Source organism: Manis javanica, chromosome 16 (genome assembly GCF_040802235.1).
Source record: "Manis javanica isolate MJ-LG chromosome 16, MJ_LKY, whole genome shotgun sequence".
Lineage (NCBI taxonomy): Eukaryota > Metazoa > Chordata > Mammalia > Pholidota > Manidae > Manis > Manis javanica.
In genome coordinates, this window is record NC_133171.1 from 38226775 (window position 1) to 38244159 (window position 17385).

General features: G+C 46.2%; 1 long non-coding RNA gene across 1 annotated transcript; it reads right to left on the reverse strand.

Annotated features, from left to right (window-relative positions):
* Window positions 1–2876: 2876 nt before the first annotated feature.
* Window positions 2877–16680, reverse strand: LOC140846776 (uncharacterized). Its single transcript, XR_012126181.1, has 2 exons — window positions 15911–16680; window positions 2877–4740 (listed from the first exon to the last, which is right to left on the reverse strand). It is a non-coding gene; the product is annotated as an uncharacterized lncRNA (long non-coding RNA).
* Between the last annotated feature and the right edge of the window lie 705 nt (window positions 16681–17385).

The window sequence follows — 17385 nt, forward strand, 5'->3', positions numbered from 1 at the left end:
TCAGTGGAAATTCTCTAGGTACATTCAATAGGCACACTTATTGGCCTTCTATGAAGAATGAATTAAAAAATTAGGGGGAGGGGTCCATGAAAATACAGCTCTTATTGGTTTCCCCAGAGAAAAACTCAAGAGGAGATGGAGTTCCCTAGCAGAAGAGGGGGAGTCAGTGGGGCACGAAAGGGGTGTTGGCAGCATGCCTCTGTCTAGGATATGACACTTCTTCCTGGGGACACAGGATGGTCAGAGCAGAGTCCCCTCTGGGCCTGGGACAGAGCGGCCTCCGCAGTGATCCCTCCCACCCTTCCCCCAGCTCCCTCTGCCTGCAGGGATTCGGGGTTTGGGGGTACTCCTTGGGGGAGGAATGAGTGTCAGAATTCAGCCCTGCCTTTCAAAGAGCCAGCAGGCTTTTGCCCCAAGTAAGAGTCGTGTTTAGGGCAAGGAGGGCATAATCTGACTCATAGTAGATCCTAAACTACATTTCCAGCCATGAACGATGTTCTCTACTAAATATTTTTATTGTTCTGAATGTGGTGACCACTGGGGAGTAGAAATTGGGGACAGAGCAGAAGACTACTATTTTCCTTAAAAGCTTTAAAAATTTAAACCTGTACCTGTGTAGCTTTGAGGAAAATTTAAAAATATATAAAAAAATAAAAAAGAATCTTTGTTGCTTACTTTTTATTATACAAGTAATACATGGGCATTGGGCAAGATTTAGAAAATCTGGGGAACTGCTCCCAAGATGTACCATCCAGAACTATTTAATATTGACCTGTGTTCCAGATTCTTCCATGTTTTTCTCAACATAGACATAGATGTATTTTTTTACACAAAAATGGATCATGTTATTTTGCTTTTGTTACTTAACAACATACATTTTGGATAAACTCTTAAGTCAAAGGGTGATACTACATGAGATGGGACCCTTTTGTTTCCAAGTGACAGAGTTTCAGTGTTATGTGATTTGGTAAAAGGGATGAAGGATATAGGAACTGGTTCTTGGGGAAAAGTGGGTCCAAGATTTACATGCCTTCAGGACTCTGTCTATTCTCTCTTTGGTTTCTTTTTATGTAATTGGTCCCTTCTTCTCTGTTATGAACGCTGGTGGGAACTACGGGACCATTAGTGGAACTTCCCATCCTTCCTCCTTAGCTTTCCAGGGAAAGAGGCCCTTGATTTTTAGAGACCCCAGGTCTAAATTCCCACAACAGGGCTCACTAGGATTGCTTAGATCAGATAGTGGTATGCAGTCATGGCGGTTTCTCATAGACACTGGGTGAATGGAGTAGGATGGAGGAATTTTAAATGGAGGAAAAGAATTTTAAGATTAATGGCCAAGGAAGAAGGACTGAGCTGTTAACAGAGGGAAGGAGGACTTAGGGCAGAGAGAACAGCATCCTCAATGGATACATGTTAATAAATAATTCGCTAGAGAGTGTATGTCAATATTCACTCCCCACAGCAGTGTATGAATTGCCTGTTGGCTAACAGTCTTGCCAGCACTGGGAATTATCATCAAAAAGAAAATCTTTGCTGAACATCATCTACTAGGATTTTCCTGTTTCCAGTTTCTGCAGAACGGTAGTCCCAGCACTATTTTCCATCAGCTCCTGGGTAAGAGCTCCTTCCAAACCTCTGGGCTGTCATTCTCCCCGTCTTAGAGATAACGCTTGCTGCATGTTGTGGGGGTGGGGGAGGTGTCTATGGTGAAGATGGCTCAGAGGTGTCAGTTTTGACCACAGTGACATCACGTGCTGCCTCTTCCTGGCACAGGAATGCTCACTATACAGGAACACCCACGAAGGGATACAGCAGCCATACAACCACATGGCCTGCTGCGTGGCCTAAGCTAGATTTCTGCCCTGAAAGAGAGTTGTGGCAGGATGAGAAAGGGCCGCCCTGGGGCACGGTGCCCCACTCTTTGGTTGAGCTTGGTTCCTTCCTAAAGTGTAGAGTTTGGTTTTGTGGGACCTTTGGACAAAGAGATCAAGACCATTCAAATAGACCACAAAACATTTTCGTACGGGTGCTGCCTTTCTTTGGGCTAGTGGGAGGAGGGGGATGTATTTGTTCCTCCTCTGGCTTTATGAAAATCAGGCAGAAATTGAGTTGCAGTTGTATCCCCAGGGGCCGAGGATGAAGGGCCCGCATGGCAGCTGGAGTTTGGGGAAGGGCTGTGGCTAGAGCTGCTTCCACCCTGGGGCCCTCAGAGGTGGGGTGGCCGAGAACAAGGGTGTGGGAATAGGAAGGTGATGTGTATTCCAAATTCTCTGACTCCTGTTGGGCGTCCTATGACCTGCTAGAGGTACAGAGTTGCCTATAAAAAATCACCCAGTAGTTAGGGGTGGCTTCATGTGTCCTTCGAGACAAGCTGTGTGTGGTTGGCTTCTTCCTATAGAGGGAGACACTATTTAGACTTAGACTCACATGGTCCTGTCCAGTTTCATTAGCCATAGAACCCCAAATCTGTAAGTGACTTTTTCTTTAGTCTCCTACTACCCACACCGGCCATCGCTCATGTAGTCTTTACCTGCATGACTTCTGCTCTCCCAGACGTAAGAGGTGTCTCTTTGTTAAATATGTCTGGCCTCTGACCATGTCATATTCGTTCTCAGGTCACTTAACCCTTGTGTTCTCCCGGGGGGCTGCTTGAGCACTCAGTCACTGCTTCAGGATCCCCCTCCTTTACCCCGGAGGAGGTCGCCCTTGGGCAGCACTGTCACATGGCACACCTGGGGAGGCAGAGAGCTGGCCCGCATCTCCCCCTGACCGCTGGTCTGAACCAGTGTGCTGTATTTAAAGGGAGAAGCAGAAAGAGCTGACCCAGAAATCACATGATCCCATAGTTTGTGTTCAGAATAAAAAAATAAAGGTGATCATTTATGAAATATGTTTTTATTGACTTGCAATTTAGATTCAGGCATATTTCAGGTATAAGGTAAACACTTTGAAAAGCTTATTATGTACCCAGCAGTAGTTTTATACCTTTACATGTATTTTCATTTCTTTCTCATGACAACCCTATGAGGGAGATAGTAATATCCCTATTCTGCATATGAGGAAACTCAGGCCCACAAAGGTCAAGCAACTTGGCCAAAGCGGCACAGCTGGTGGGGAGGCTGGGGTGCTGGAATCTGAGCCCAGGCAGTCTGGTTCCAGCGCCTACGTCCTAGCTCCACACCTTTGGAATATACACTCTGTGACTGTCATGCAGGATGATGTGTGCTTCCAGACCAGCATCTCAACACTGCTCACAGATGAAGGCTTTCCGGGCCTAAGATTTCTTTAAAAGGATGCTACCAGTCTCATATCTAAAGAATTTTTTTAAAGTAAAAACTTATTACATCCTAGTAACACATACAAAGATGAACGCATGCTATATGATAGCAGAATTAATAGTTGGAATATAAAAATACCCTGTAATGAGCTTTTATTTATTTTTTGAATTCTTCAGTTTTTTTTTTTTTTAAATCTGGTCTTCCCTTTCCAGCTGCCTGTGGGCATAACCTTGTCCTTGAGCCATTGCCATGTACAATGGCAAAATAACAGCGACCCTTCCTTGAGGGCTTATGTTTGGCTCTTTAAAAACATTATCCTTTTAAATCCTTAAATCGACCTAAAGTATCATTGTCCCCATCTTACAGTTGAGGAAACTAATGTCTACACAGTGCCAACTGAGGCTCAGAGAGGATATAGCAGAGCTACTGAGGGGGCAGGATTCAAATCCAGTTCTCACGGACTCTGGCGCATGTGCAGATAAGCACCACGCTCCCCTGCCTCTGGGCACCATGAGACCACATTTGTGTCAGAGTCCAGCATGCGAACACATGTGTTTCTGGAATTCAAACAAATGTTGGGCACTAGCTAAATTCCAGGTACACTGTCAAAGATACAGATTTTGAAAGAGAAATTGGCAGGAGAGGTCAGGATATTCCTCTTAATAACAGGTAACAATTATTGGGAACCTTCTAACTACTTTATGTGTATTCTCATTTCATTCCACATTAAATCATGTGTGGTAGGTGCTATGATTATTATCCCCATTCTACAGATCAGGGAACTGAGTCACATGTATATTGCTTAATAAATAGGTATCTTGGGCTGAATGGATCAAAAGAGACTTGATGGCATGCCATGTGCTAACCATATTTGGTGGGCTACGTAAGAAGAATTGGGTCTTGGAACTAGCCATACCTGACTTGCAATTCCATCGAATTATGCCACCTTCATACATTCAATTTCTTTGCTTAGACTATTCACCTTTTGAGCAGGAACCATGTCTTCTAGGTTTCATGCTTTTTCCCTAACTGATTCAGAGCTGGCACAAATCCCATCCTCAAAATCTATACTGATGGTGTGTGTCAGAGCAGGTGAGCAGATCTAGTTGTGTGTGCAAAGGCACTGAGCCCTGGGTGTTGAGCATGAACATTTATCCCACTTTTGAATCCAGGACTCCTCTTTTCTACCTTCCTGGAAGCATAAGCATATATGACAAAAGCAGAGTCATTTTCTTAAGGGAAGTGTTAGGAGGTACTTTCAGCCACAGGTGACTCTCTTCTGCTTCTCCAAGGACTAGGCATCGCCAGCCCTGCTGTAGCTGGTTGAAGGGGACCAAACCTCTCAGGAAGACGGACTTGGTTCCGTTTGACCAGCCAGAGCAGGGGGCAGCTCCCTGGGGAGGTGACCGCAGCCTCTAGTGGGAGGATTCCCTGGTACTTCCCGAACATCCTTTGTGCAAACCTGCAACACAGAGAGAGCCAGCATTAGCGTGAATCAGATCCCAGTGGCTCGCCCTGACCACAATGTCCTCTCACAGAGTTTGTGAAAACCATACATAAGGTGTATTTTACATCGTGTGGCTTTATTGTCTTTCTTTGATCCTTGTTCTTTTCTCAGATATAAACACTGAGAAGAACCAAAATGTTACAGAATTGTAGACTATGGAAAATGGAATTTTCTTATTATTCTCATTATTCTCTTTCTTCCTATCTTTCCAAATAAATTTGATGTCTTGGTTTCTATTCTTTGAATATCTTACATTTAAATTTTAAAAATATATTCAAATACATGATTTTTAAATTTAAGTGTGATATATTTATAAAAGAATATGGAATGCATGTGTAAGTTATGACACACAGTGATAAAACCAATACCCATAAACAGCCAGCTACCTTAGAAAAGGAACTTTACCAACCTGTCGAGGCCTCCTGAATGATTTCCCCAGTCTATCCCTTTAGTTTCCTCTCAGAGGCAACTATTATTCTGAGCTCCTTTTCAAAAAAATATTTAAACAAGTTTTTATTACTTATATCTATATTCTTCAACAAGATATTGCTTGTTTTTTTACTCTAATGGTATCATACCATTGGTATTTTCCTGTGACTTGGTATTTTCACTTAAAATGACATTTGTAAGATTCATCCATATGGATGTGGCCACAGGAGCTTATTGATTGTCATTGTTTTATAGTTTTCTACAATGTGAATACTACAATTTATTTATTGTCCCAGCAATAGATATCAAGGTTTTTGCTTTGGGTATGCAAATGGGTAGAATTGGCCAGTTATATAGCTTATTAGGGAAGCTTTGGTTCTTGTAGCGTTGAAAGGAAAAGCCTGGATTGTAATGTTTAAGGACGCTTAGGTTGACCTCTCAGAGATAAAGCAATATTTGCCAGTCCCAAATGTCTGCGGGTGGGCCCAGGTATTTGTGATGTAGCCTGCCCTTCAGGTGATTCTGACCAGCTAATGGGTGAGAGCCCCTGGACTAGCAGAGGTACCCTCTGGCTTCTCCCTGTTTCTAGGAAAGTGTGACCAAGGGGGCAAGGAGCTGACTACGAGGGGACACTTCCCAGAGAGTTGGCCTGGCTATCACCAGAGTCATCAAGATGTGTTCGAGCAAGCTGGGCAAGAAGACAGAAAGGCTAGTTTGAATGATGCCAGAAAGCTGACCCTCTCCCTCACCTGCCCCTTTATTTCCTCTTCCTGACAAGAGAGGTGCAATCGAGTGGAAAGCATATAGCCTTGGAGTCACACTTCTCTGGGCTCAGATCCCACCGATGCTTCCTGCCTCTTCTGTTAAGAAGTTCCATGACATCTTTAAGTGCCATCTTCTACATCTGTACAGTGGGGGAGCATACCTACCTTGTCTGCTTGTGAAAACAAAGGAAAGGTGCCCAATGCCAAGTCTCTGGTGGGCATAGTGGATATTTCAGAGGTTGTGGGAAAGTTCTAGACACAAATGTGACTGCTTTTGAGTAGCCAAGAGCTGCACTCTCAACATCAGCCTGTCCTTCACATATTTCCTTTCCCTCAGCTGCAATTATTTTCATTTCATCTCTGAAGTTGTTAAATACCACTGACCCAGAAAAGCAGAACTGGTTAACCTAGCCAAGTGGACTTCTGCCAAATGGACCCCAGCTTGGGAGCTCTGTCTGGAGCAAGTAAGATAGTCTAGGAATCAAAGCAGCCATCAAGGCACTGTGAAAGTGGCAGTTAGGTAAAAGCACACTAAATGCTGGTCATGGGTGAGCATGGGCCACACCAATGTGGCTGGTTCTAGGTGGGTTGTGCAGGCCACGTTTATGCTGCTTTCTTGTATGGAATCCCCTCCTCTTCAGCCTGCATCCTGCCGGCTCTCCAGTCAGGCGTCTCACCGTCTCCCTCCACCTCCTGCTAATGACATAGGGTCTTGGGTCGGCTGATCATCAGCTCTTCTTCTGACTAGCCTTGTCTCACCCAACCATCCTTCTCCAGCTCCTCCTGGGGAGAAGGAAGTAGGCAGCTGTGGGGGCGGAGGTCAGCTAAAGAGTATGAAATCAGGATAGGAAACATACATGTGTCCAGCTCAACAGCCAGAAGACAAAACCTCTTGCAAGTGAAATATCTTCAATTCAGGACATTGCTCTTCAACTCTCTCCTCTTCTTTATGCACGTCCTGTCCCACCCACACGACACATCCCCCTTTTCTGAGCAAATGACATGAAATCATCCCTAGGGTAGGAAAAGAAAAACTATCTTTAAAGCAGATATGATTTAGGGAAGGGCATGGGTTGCCTTTGGAAAGAAGTAGAGCTTTGAGGCATCTGCCTACTGTACAGAAATGAAGACGGACCAACGTTTGTAAAAGAAGGGCAATGATTTCCTTCGAAAGATACGGTGTGCCATAAAGTGCCGATGTCAGGGAACTTACTCTTTTAAAACACTACTGTCCAAAGCAGGGTCTCTCGGTCTCAGCATACAGATGTCTGGGGCCAGGTGAGTCGGCCGTGGAGGCTGCCCCAGGCACGGGAGGGTGTTCAGCAGCATCTCTGGTCTGCACCCACTAGGTGTCAGTAGAACTCCCTCGGAGTTTCAACCAGGACCTTCCCCAGCTGCCAACAGTGACCAGAGGGGCAAAATCCCCTTCAGTGGAGAATCACTGTTCTAAGGCAGCAAGGCTCTGCTCAGTCCTGTGGCGGCCCCACCTCTAGGGATTCCCCCTACGCGCTTCTCCATTCTCCCCCACCCCCAAGGGGTACAGACTGGTGTGCCTTTCAAGGCCCTCAGACGACTGCTTGGTGTCCGAAAGAGGCGGGTGGCTGGTGTCGCCGTGTTGCAGCAGCCTGATGGGGGGCTCGGCCCGGAGTGTTTGGGGTGCTGTCACCTCCGAGGGAATGACCCCTTCAACTCTGGCCTTCCCTCCCCTGCCCATGCCCTCGTTTGGCTGCCTCTCAGTTCTGTTTCACAGACACCCTCCGTGCATCTCAGCACAGGTGTGTGTCCATTCCCGTGGTGTCTCCTTTCACGGTTCTGTTTAAGAACTCAGAGTCCCCGTGTGGGGTGGGCCAGCCCTCACCTCACACACACTCAGGCTAAGCAAGGAGGCAGAGGTGTGGGACACACGAGGCCGCCCTGGAGCGGGGGCTTAAGGAGGGGAGGGAGACCCCTTCAGCTGCCTGCCCTGTTCTGAAGCGCCGGGTGGGTGGTGGCCCGAGCCGGGTGACAGGAGCCTGTCCTCATGCTCAGGGCTCCCGTCTACACGTCCAGCTCCTTCCTGCTGTGGGTTCAGCCTCTTCAGCGTCGAGGCTGGGAACACAGAGGCTCAGGGAAGAGGAGAGAAAGGAACTTAGCAGTTACGTGAGTCATTATTTGAGTGCCACAAACCTGTCCCTTCAGCAGCGTCACCCAGCTCTGCTGTGAGACAGGTCTGGGCTGTGAAGGGGAACAGGGAGCAGGGCCGGGTCAGGGGGCTGCCTGGGGCAAGCGGCTGCAGTCTTCAGGCCAGGGGCACCTACCCCTCTGCAGTGAACGACTTGGAAATGGGTAAATCGCTGCAGACACAGAGGACTGTAAGGGAACATGACAGGTGGCCATGAAGGAATTACAGGTCACTGTGGCTGGTGGAAACATCTCATCTCAGGAGTAAAACGACTGGAGGAAAGAACTTAGAGGGCGAGGGCTGATTGCCTGAAGAACCCTTGGGTGCCATGGCCTCTCCCTGCCAAGCGGCCACGGGGAGTGAGGTCTGTGGGGCTGGGACATCGGCCGTGTGCCTGAACCTCGGGGCTGAGTGACGAAGCCTTGAGAGCGAGAGAAGGGCGTGTGAGAGAGGAGCCCAGGAGGACTCGAGGCTTGGAGGCCCTCGCTCCTTGGGGGGGAGGCCCCGCGGGCACAGCCCCCCCTGAGGCAGGGGGCCAAACCCCTGTGGGTGGGACCCTGCGGGCCGGCGAAGCGGCACTTGCCGAAACCACACACTTCCTTACATTCCATAGCAAAGTAATCCGTATGGGGATATAAAGAAGCATGTGGCCTCGGGAAGCAGTCTTGGCCCCGGCCTGGCTTCTCCCCACGGTCAGACGCAGCCTGGCATCTCCGACGGGGGGCCGGCCACTGGCATCTCTCCCTGTCTGGGTGGGAAATGCTCAGAGGCAGGGTTACAGGGACCTTATCTCAGCCACCCTATCATGCGCCCCAAACCACTCTGAAACACAGCTGTCATGAGGAATGGTGGTGCTTTTGGGGACCTGATTTCTTCCCTTATTGTTTGTTCAGTAATGAACGGTCCCCCCCATGTTTCACCAGCTTATTTCGGAGCAGTTACAATCATTGCTATCACTACTAATAGCTGTTGCTTTATATACTTAAGTATGATTATTTTTTAATGTTTGGAATCCCACGAAGGGAAAAAATTTTAAAAACAGAGAATGCAAAAGAGAATGAGTCTGCACGCGCAAAGAGCGACCCCCCTCCGGGGTTTCCTCCTGCACGTCTGTCGGGCTCACGCTGATGGGCGCCAGCTGCTGGGGAGGCATTCCAAGCGCGATTGTTCATTGTGGGGAGGATCTTCTGGTTCGGCTTTGACTTCCGCCAGCCCATCACCTGCCCTACAATCTGTGAGGCTCTAGCCACGGGAGAGTGAGGGACGCTGGCAGCTGTCGAGGCACGCGGGGGCTGGACAGGCCACCCCGATTGGAGGGAGATGGGATTTCCAGCTTCATGGCATCTGACTCTCTGCTAGGAAATGGGGAGTAAGCCAAGAGAAGCATAGATCCCCCCAAAAGGTCTGAGGCTCACAGTGCCAAGAAGGGCAGTTAAGGAAAACGAATCATAAAATAAAATTAACAACGAATTTTTAAAAAGTGTACTCTGTGATAGGGATCATATTTGGTGCTTTGCATAAGCAAGCTCCTTGAATCCTCACTACTCAAGAAGTAGCAACTATTCCTATCTCATTTTGCAGATGATGGTCATAGAAATGAATTAGTTTACATATATGTGAATGATAATCCTTGAAAGAAAAATTAGGTTGGAAGGACAGTCTTGGATCAATGCATGGAGACAGAAGTTTAGAGTTGAGGAGGAAGGAAGGGAAGAAAACCCTCTGGGCTTTATACTCTGTGCCCATTGTCCTTCTGTAGCTATGCTTTAGGTGATGGCGATAGCTTAGAGCCATACTTTTCTCAGGAAATAAGAGAATGTCCTAGGGGTGCCAGTCAACATTTTTCTGGCTGACCTTGGGGTTCATCCAATAACTCTTAATCCAATACAGTGACTATCTAAGCCTGTGCTATGAAAACATGGCTTTCCCCATTGTCAAATGCAAGCTTCATGTGAGAACGTGTGGCTGTTCTTCCTCCCACAGGTTCCAGGGAGATGGTCAATCAAAATCAGGGGCTGATGGGGAGGAGAGGAATGGAACTGAAGGAGAAGATGAGGCTGCGTCTCTGAGAAAATAGAATGTCTCATCTCTCCCAGTGAACCAGGGAATTCAAGAGCTGGGTAAAGGTGCATTCTAAGTGGTTAAATGTGTCAGATCAAGAACCTCTAAAGTGTTTGGCATGTGAGTTTCAGGAGTGAGGGTTTTCATGGATGAGAAAGACTACTGAGCATTATGGTCCAGAGAGCTAGAAAGAGCTGGTTTTAAAAGGCCTTGGCCATTCATAAGCCAGCTGTGGTCCAGAAAGTGATTAATTTATGTAAGGATACAAAAGTAATAGATTTCCATGGAAATAATGTGAGATAACCAAGATAGTGCTAACCCTGCACTCATGAGATTGTCCCCAGCATTTGGGTGAGTAGCTTTGTATCAAGCCCAACCTCATATGGTCAAAAGGTCACTTAAAAGTTCACTTCAAAATATGCAAGAACAAAACAACAACAACAACAAAAACCTTTTAATAACCAATGACTTGATCTTGAGTCCAGGAAACTGAATTCTTATCAACTTAGAACACGTGAGGAATATTAAGCTTGAAAGGGAAGTTTGAAATGTGGAAGTCTGGTAAGAATCTTGCTTAAATTCTTATGCTACTTTCCCTGATTGTCTAACTTAAGATGCAAGGAAGGAAATTCATGAAACAGGTTAGAAAATGGAATGAAAGCCAGGCTGGAAAAACAAAATAAGCAAATACAACAAAAGAAAAATGTTTCAGATCAAGCACGAATGGGAGGAAAGAAATCTAGGATGGGAAATATAAAGACATGTTTCTCTTAATTTTTGCACAGAGCAAAGGGCATTGATAAAGCAATCAGATGTAGGTTTTTTTCAGTATTAGTTATTTGATTTCCTACCTGCCCCAATCTTCTGACTTTGTTAGGTGGTGTTAATAGGAAGAATTGGGGAAGTATGGTGTGTCACCTGGCCACTTGTATGCTGTATGATATTGGTGAAAGGGACACCACTTTTCTTTCCCTCATGCCTGTACCAGGTCCCCTGGCACTTATCTGCAAATACTAGTTGTGCAACTCCATCTGCCCGTGGCTTGAAGATTAATGAGATAGCACATGTGAGGGTCTTGAGTTTCTTAGAACAGGCTGATGGCAATATAAAATGTCACTCAACATGTTATTGAAAAGAAAATTTCCTTCTCCCCACTGCCCTGTTATAAGGCAATTGTTCAAAAGCCTTAAATTAATAAGCTGTTTTTTCCCTTGTTTCTGAGAAACTAGTACAATTTTAAAGCATTTAGAACTTAAATGACAGTAAAATAGCATTAAACATAAACAGCATTCACAGGTCTTTTCCAGTTTCTTTCTCAGAGCAGGGCAGTATTTAAACACAAATGACTCAGACACATTACTGAGAAGTGAGAATGGGGATTTCCTGTGAATGGACTTCAGAGACTGCTGGATTTTGGGAAAATTCAAGGATGGGTTAATGCAGGAAGAAGCTGAGTCATATACTAACACAATATAATCTTTATTGGTGGCTGAGGGGTGGCGAGAAGAGGATGGCTCTGGCTTCTGCGTGTTCTGTGACCTTGAGCAAGCTGCTAACTTCTTTAAGCCTCAGTTTCCTCGTCTATAAACTGAGAATAACAATGCTTGCTCAACAGGAAGTTGCAATGAGATAGATTGATGTAAGTTGCCATGAACACGTATTAGAGGTCTAATAAATGGTCTCTAGGATTACCTTTATTTAATATAGATTTAATATGAATTAAAATCAATACAGCAACTGAAATAACTCACTATATGGAAGTCCTTACGTTTGATTTACTTTAAAGAGTTTTATTTACAGACAATTGTTAATATACAAGGGTAGTTTTGAGATACCTGGGAAAGCTTAAATATTATCCAAAATATTTCTCTCACAATTTCGGTTTGCCTTCTTTTTTAAAGCAATTTTTAACATATGCATATATTTGAAAAGGATTTGTTAAGGAAAGGGATTCATCAATATCCTTTTTGATAAGAATTGTTACAGATTCTGATATCCAGGGCTCTCATTTTCAGGACCTTTATGAAAGGATGTCATGGTGAAATGCTCAGACTGTCCCCTTATTGCCCTCTGACAACACACACGACCTTCATTAGTCAACCCTTGCTGGGTGAGGAAAGGAAGCCAAGACTTTTTGCAGGAAAACAGCTGTATGTAACCTCTCTGATTTTCTAATACAGGATGCTTAGCAATCCCTAGCCCTTCTCTGCCCCTGCCCTGGAAGTCAGGTCTGGAAGTTTTAAACACTCAATAATAGTTTCTTAAAATAGGATCAGAAGTGCATGCTTTTCTGGCGACTAGGATCCTGCCTGTGCCTGCAGGAAGCCTGGTCTGCACACATGGACCCACCCCGAAGTCCCAGCACTTGTGACCTTAGGCAATGGCATCATTACTGGTGGCCTTGGTGGCTGTCTGTGCTACAGGAGCTATTCTGGAGGTCACCAAGGTGCAAGCCAAATTATTTGGGGCTTACCACCATCTGGCTGGAGTGGTAGGAAATAAAGCAGAGGCCCCTCCTTTTAAGGCAAGCACTGGGTAGTATGTCAGGATAGGACCTTATTTTTCCTAAGGCTCAGCCAGAATATCTTGCTATTTTTAGAGGACTGGCCAGTGCCGAAGGTTGATTCAGTCATGGGCATGAGTCCCGTTTTCACTTCCCAAGGACAGCTCCAAGAGCCCATCCTCTCTCCCTGCAGGCACCCTGCCACCTTCCTCAGAGGAGGTAGTCCTGGTGGCATTTTATCATCACTGTCTTCCTTGTCCCGCTTCTCATCAGAGCGGGAGAGCTGGCGCTGGGACTTCAGCGGAGGATGGGGCAGGGGAGGCGAGGGAGCCCACGTGGCACTAAGCCATTTCCTTATTTACATTTCCAGCAATTCTGGGAAGTACGTTGTGTTATACAGGATGAAACTGTCTCCAGCAGGTTAAACCATTTGAAGGCATAGAGTGGTTAAGAGACTCCAAAATCACACAGTGAGTAAGTGGCTGACCTACAGCTCGAAGTACCTCTCGCCCAAAGCACACATTCATTCTCAAATACTGTATCTCCTGCTCCTGCCTGATCCTTAGTGCCACAGAGGCACTTATTAAAACTCCAGTTCCCTAGCCCCCATTCCAGTGCCACAGAATGGCAGGGTATCTGTGTTTTTAACAAGAACTCCAGGTGACTTCTACCCTCCACAGATTTGGGAAAGAACAGCCCTGGGAGAGTTGCTTTCAAACCGGAGGGAACATTAGAATCAAAAGGGAGCTTGTTAAAATGGAGATTTTTCTGATGTGCTCTCAAAAACGCTGAAATCATTCACCTGGGCCAGGCCCCAGGAATCTTCCTTTTTGCAGTTACTGCCAATGTGTTCTATTGCAAGTGGGCAGAGGACTTTGAAAAAAATTGACCTAATAACAAATATATAAGAACAAGAGCTACGGAAGCCAAATGAAATCACTACTGCTGGAAACGACTCATTTTACAACAGTCTTAGGAAAATTATTTAGTTTGGATTAAAGGAAGAACTTCTGCAAGCATGGTGACAAATGATTAGACCCAGAAAAAGGGTTCTTTACAACATGAACACTTAACAGATTAGTGACAGAAAAGGGAGTCCACAGTCAACCCACTTGACTAATGACCCATCTTTCCAATGTTCCCTATGCTTGTCTTCCACCTGGAATGTCCTTTTCCCTTTGCCCAACTTCACTAGTTGAAATCATTCTCTTTAAGGCTCAAGTCCAAGAGACACTTTTTCCACCAAGTTTTCTCCCAGTTGTGTCTGGTCCTTTCTTAGTTCCTTCCTATTGTTGTACCAGTACTTGGGCACGTATCACATCTTACTGTGCTGCTGGATTCCTTGTGTAGCTACAATGCACACATCTTGTCTCATAAAGGTTTGAGATCCTGACTGCTTCACTGTTGACACCCCATCACTGTTGACATCCCCTACCACCTGGTGAAGGCCTTTTGCTCAGTCAGGGTGGAACAGATAAAACCTTCTCCCCTACCACACTCCTAGAGCACTTACTGGGTGCAGGCACTATTTTCAGTGCTGGGATAAGTAAACTGTATCATAAATATCCCTGTTTTAAAGGTAAGGGACACAAGGCATGGACTGAGAGGTTGTTCATGGCAGAGTCTCTTTTGGAAGCTATAGCCCTGTAGGCCACCCAGTGTCACAGGTGTAAGGCAATCTGAGCTCTGTGCGTACAGGAAACAGTTCTTGAAAGAATCTTAACCTTCCAGTTTAGTGTATCAGAGTTACCTGGGGGGCTTGCTAAACTACAGAATGCCCAGCCCCACTCTGAGAATGTCTGGTTCAGAAGGGTTGAAGGGGGATTTGAGAATTTGCATTTCGAACAGGTTCCCTGGTGATTCAGATGCTGCTTGTCTGGGGGCCACTCTCCTAGAACTACAGCTCTAGTTCAAAGTTTCTGAGGCTGAATGATTCAAGGACAAGGAGCTGGCCCTTATCTTCTGAGCATCCTAAAGATGAGGAGGTGAGGAAGAGGAGTAAAGCAACACAGAATCCAGGCAGGTGTGTGCCTTTTTCAAGGGTGTGCCGATTGCAGAGGTCAATGAGGTCAGCACCCCCAACAGAGTGAAATCTTGTCTGTGAAGTTACTAAATTCCTAAGTTATTAAGAGTTTTCAACTTGAGGTGTTGTACTCTACCTGTCCTTTGGTGCCCAATGATTATCAATAAACCCTAAATGGGGCTTGGTGAGGAATGCATATAAAATGAGGTGAATGTTTTTCTTAAGAAGACCCAGCAGAGGGTCCCCAGATTCACAGGACCTCTTAACATATTGGCAAAGAGATCATAATGATAACGTAAGATAACAATAATACAACAGAATGATAAAGCTTGTTAGCTCCAAAATCTTTTTTTTTTAAGTGCACCTATTAAATTGAGTGAGGATTGCAAATTGCTTAAGGTCCGGTAACAAGTCAGAGAATCTGGTTCTTGTCCTAATTTTTCAAAGAAATCCATTGCTCAGGGACTCAATTTCTTAGTTTTGTAAAAAGATGTAACCCTTCACATCGTCTTAGTGGGGACAGCTGCGGTGTCAGCTAAAGAAACCACTCCCACTCAGAGATGGAATATTTGAGATAAATTGCCTGTTAGAAACAAATTCCTCTGAGTTGCTTTGATGAAAGTTTCAATGTGCACTCAAAATATTTTACCAAGGCCCTGAAAAGGCAAGCCACAAGTTCAAGGTCATGTGCTGTTGAACTTGCCATCTCTCCTAAAACCCTAGGTCTTCCTTAGGTAAGTGGCCAGCTCGCAGGGTGATGATGCCCCATCTCTCCCCTGGAGCTGCCTTCCGCTGTGCCTCTGTCTTCATGCTCCACCTCCTCCCCCACTGCCTTTGCTTCAAGCCTGGCACGCAGGAGCAAGCCCAGTGGCAGCGTGAGCCACCCAGTCACTCCCACGCACTACTAGCACGGGCAGGGGGATCTCTCTCCTCCATGTCCCCTCGCCCCGCTCTCCCTGGTGGACTTAAGTCTAGCAGTCCCCCCCACTGCCCCCAGTGTGAGTAGCAGAATGGGGAGCTTCACCTGCCTGTAAACACTGCCATGCTGGCTTCGGATGACAGGAGCAGATCACCTGCAGGGCTTCCCCAAAATTTACAAAGCAAGGCAGACAGATGGGCACAGCAGGAACAGCCAGAGGACAGTTAGAGGAGAAGGCTGCTGGTGGGAGCAGCTCCGCACGTACCTGGTGTACCTGGTGAACCTGGTGAACCTGGTGAAAAGTCGCAGGCTGGTCTCTCCTCCTCTGTGCGCCTTCTTCCCCGGCAGGCTCGGCCCCCGTGAGGTGTTTAGAGCATGGATGGTCATTATTATTATTTTTTTCCAGAGCTGGCGGTGTTGGCTTGCATTTCTGTGCCTTCCTGTCAGAATTCTCTCAAGGAAACGGCAGCTGGTGAGCTCAGAAATGTCAGTCAGAATCTTGGCCTAGTTTGGGGCCTTGAAGATTCTTACAGTAAGTTAAAAAGGTTTCTGGGCCAGTGTCTCCTTTGGGTTTTCCTTCTCCTGCGTCTCACCTTTTCCATCTTCTGCTTTTTTTTAAATTCATTTTTACCTCAGCAGCTAGCTACTTAAATTGCGTGCCCCTGTCTTTCTGATGGTCTCCTCTTGGGTACAGCTGTGGGTCTTCCAGCTCAGCCTACAGCCTGGTGATTTTCTCAGCCTTTCACTAGGACTTGTGCCCTTATTAGTTATTTTGTCTCCTTTAGTCCCCTTTCCTCTGAGCTTTGTCCTCGCTACCCTTCTGGTCACACACACAGAATTCATCTTTGTCTTTCCTTGATGGGGCATCCCCTGTTCTGATAGTCTGTCTTGTCTCCTGGTTGGAGCTCTGTCCACTTGTCCCTCACTCTTTGAGCTCTGGCACTTGCACTAGCTTCTCCTCCTCCGGTGTCCTGCCTAGATGTGGCCTGGCTCCCCATCCCTCCTCTCCTCTGTTCCTCGGCAGCCTCGCCCTCTGCCGTCTCATCTCTGCTCTCTGAAGGCGAGCCTCCTCCCTTTTGTACTTCCCAGCCCTCTGCCCACCCCCAGCATGCTCTCCCACCTGTTTGTGTCTTTTAAGGCCCTTGGTCATGTCCACGCCTTCTGTCCACCTCAATCACCAGAGTGACGGGCCTCTGAAAGCTGTTAAATTACACCTCTTCAGCTGTCCCATTGCAAGGAGAAATGTCCTTTGCTAAATCCTTTTACAGAAAGGCAAATCTATTTAGTGCTTCTGTATATGGAATATACTGAAGTGATGCACATGTTATTTTAATGAGTAAGAACATTCTTTTTTTTTCCCCAAGTGAAGAAAACCCCACCTCTTGATACTGGGTGTCTTTTAGGTTATATCAATATATGCAACTTCAGATACAGCCCTTTTAACTTGTCTCTAACCAGTTTTGCCCATTTTCCAAATGGGAGGGTGGTTGTAGAGCTGTGGAAAAGTGAGACCAAGGGCTAACCCAGGCTAGCAAACCCATGGCTAGCTTGGGACTTGCTCCAGAACACGTCCAGTGAGTGCCTGCCCAGTCTCAGTGTAGCACAGCAAGCGCCAGAAGCACAGACAAGTGTCATCTGTGTTCCCTGCCTGGAGAGACTCAGGTTCTCTTCGGGATAGGACCTTATCTGGAAACATATGCTGAAAGAAAATGAATATGCTAAATGCAAATTGGCAGTACA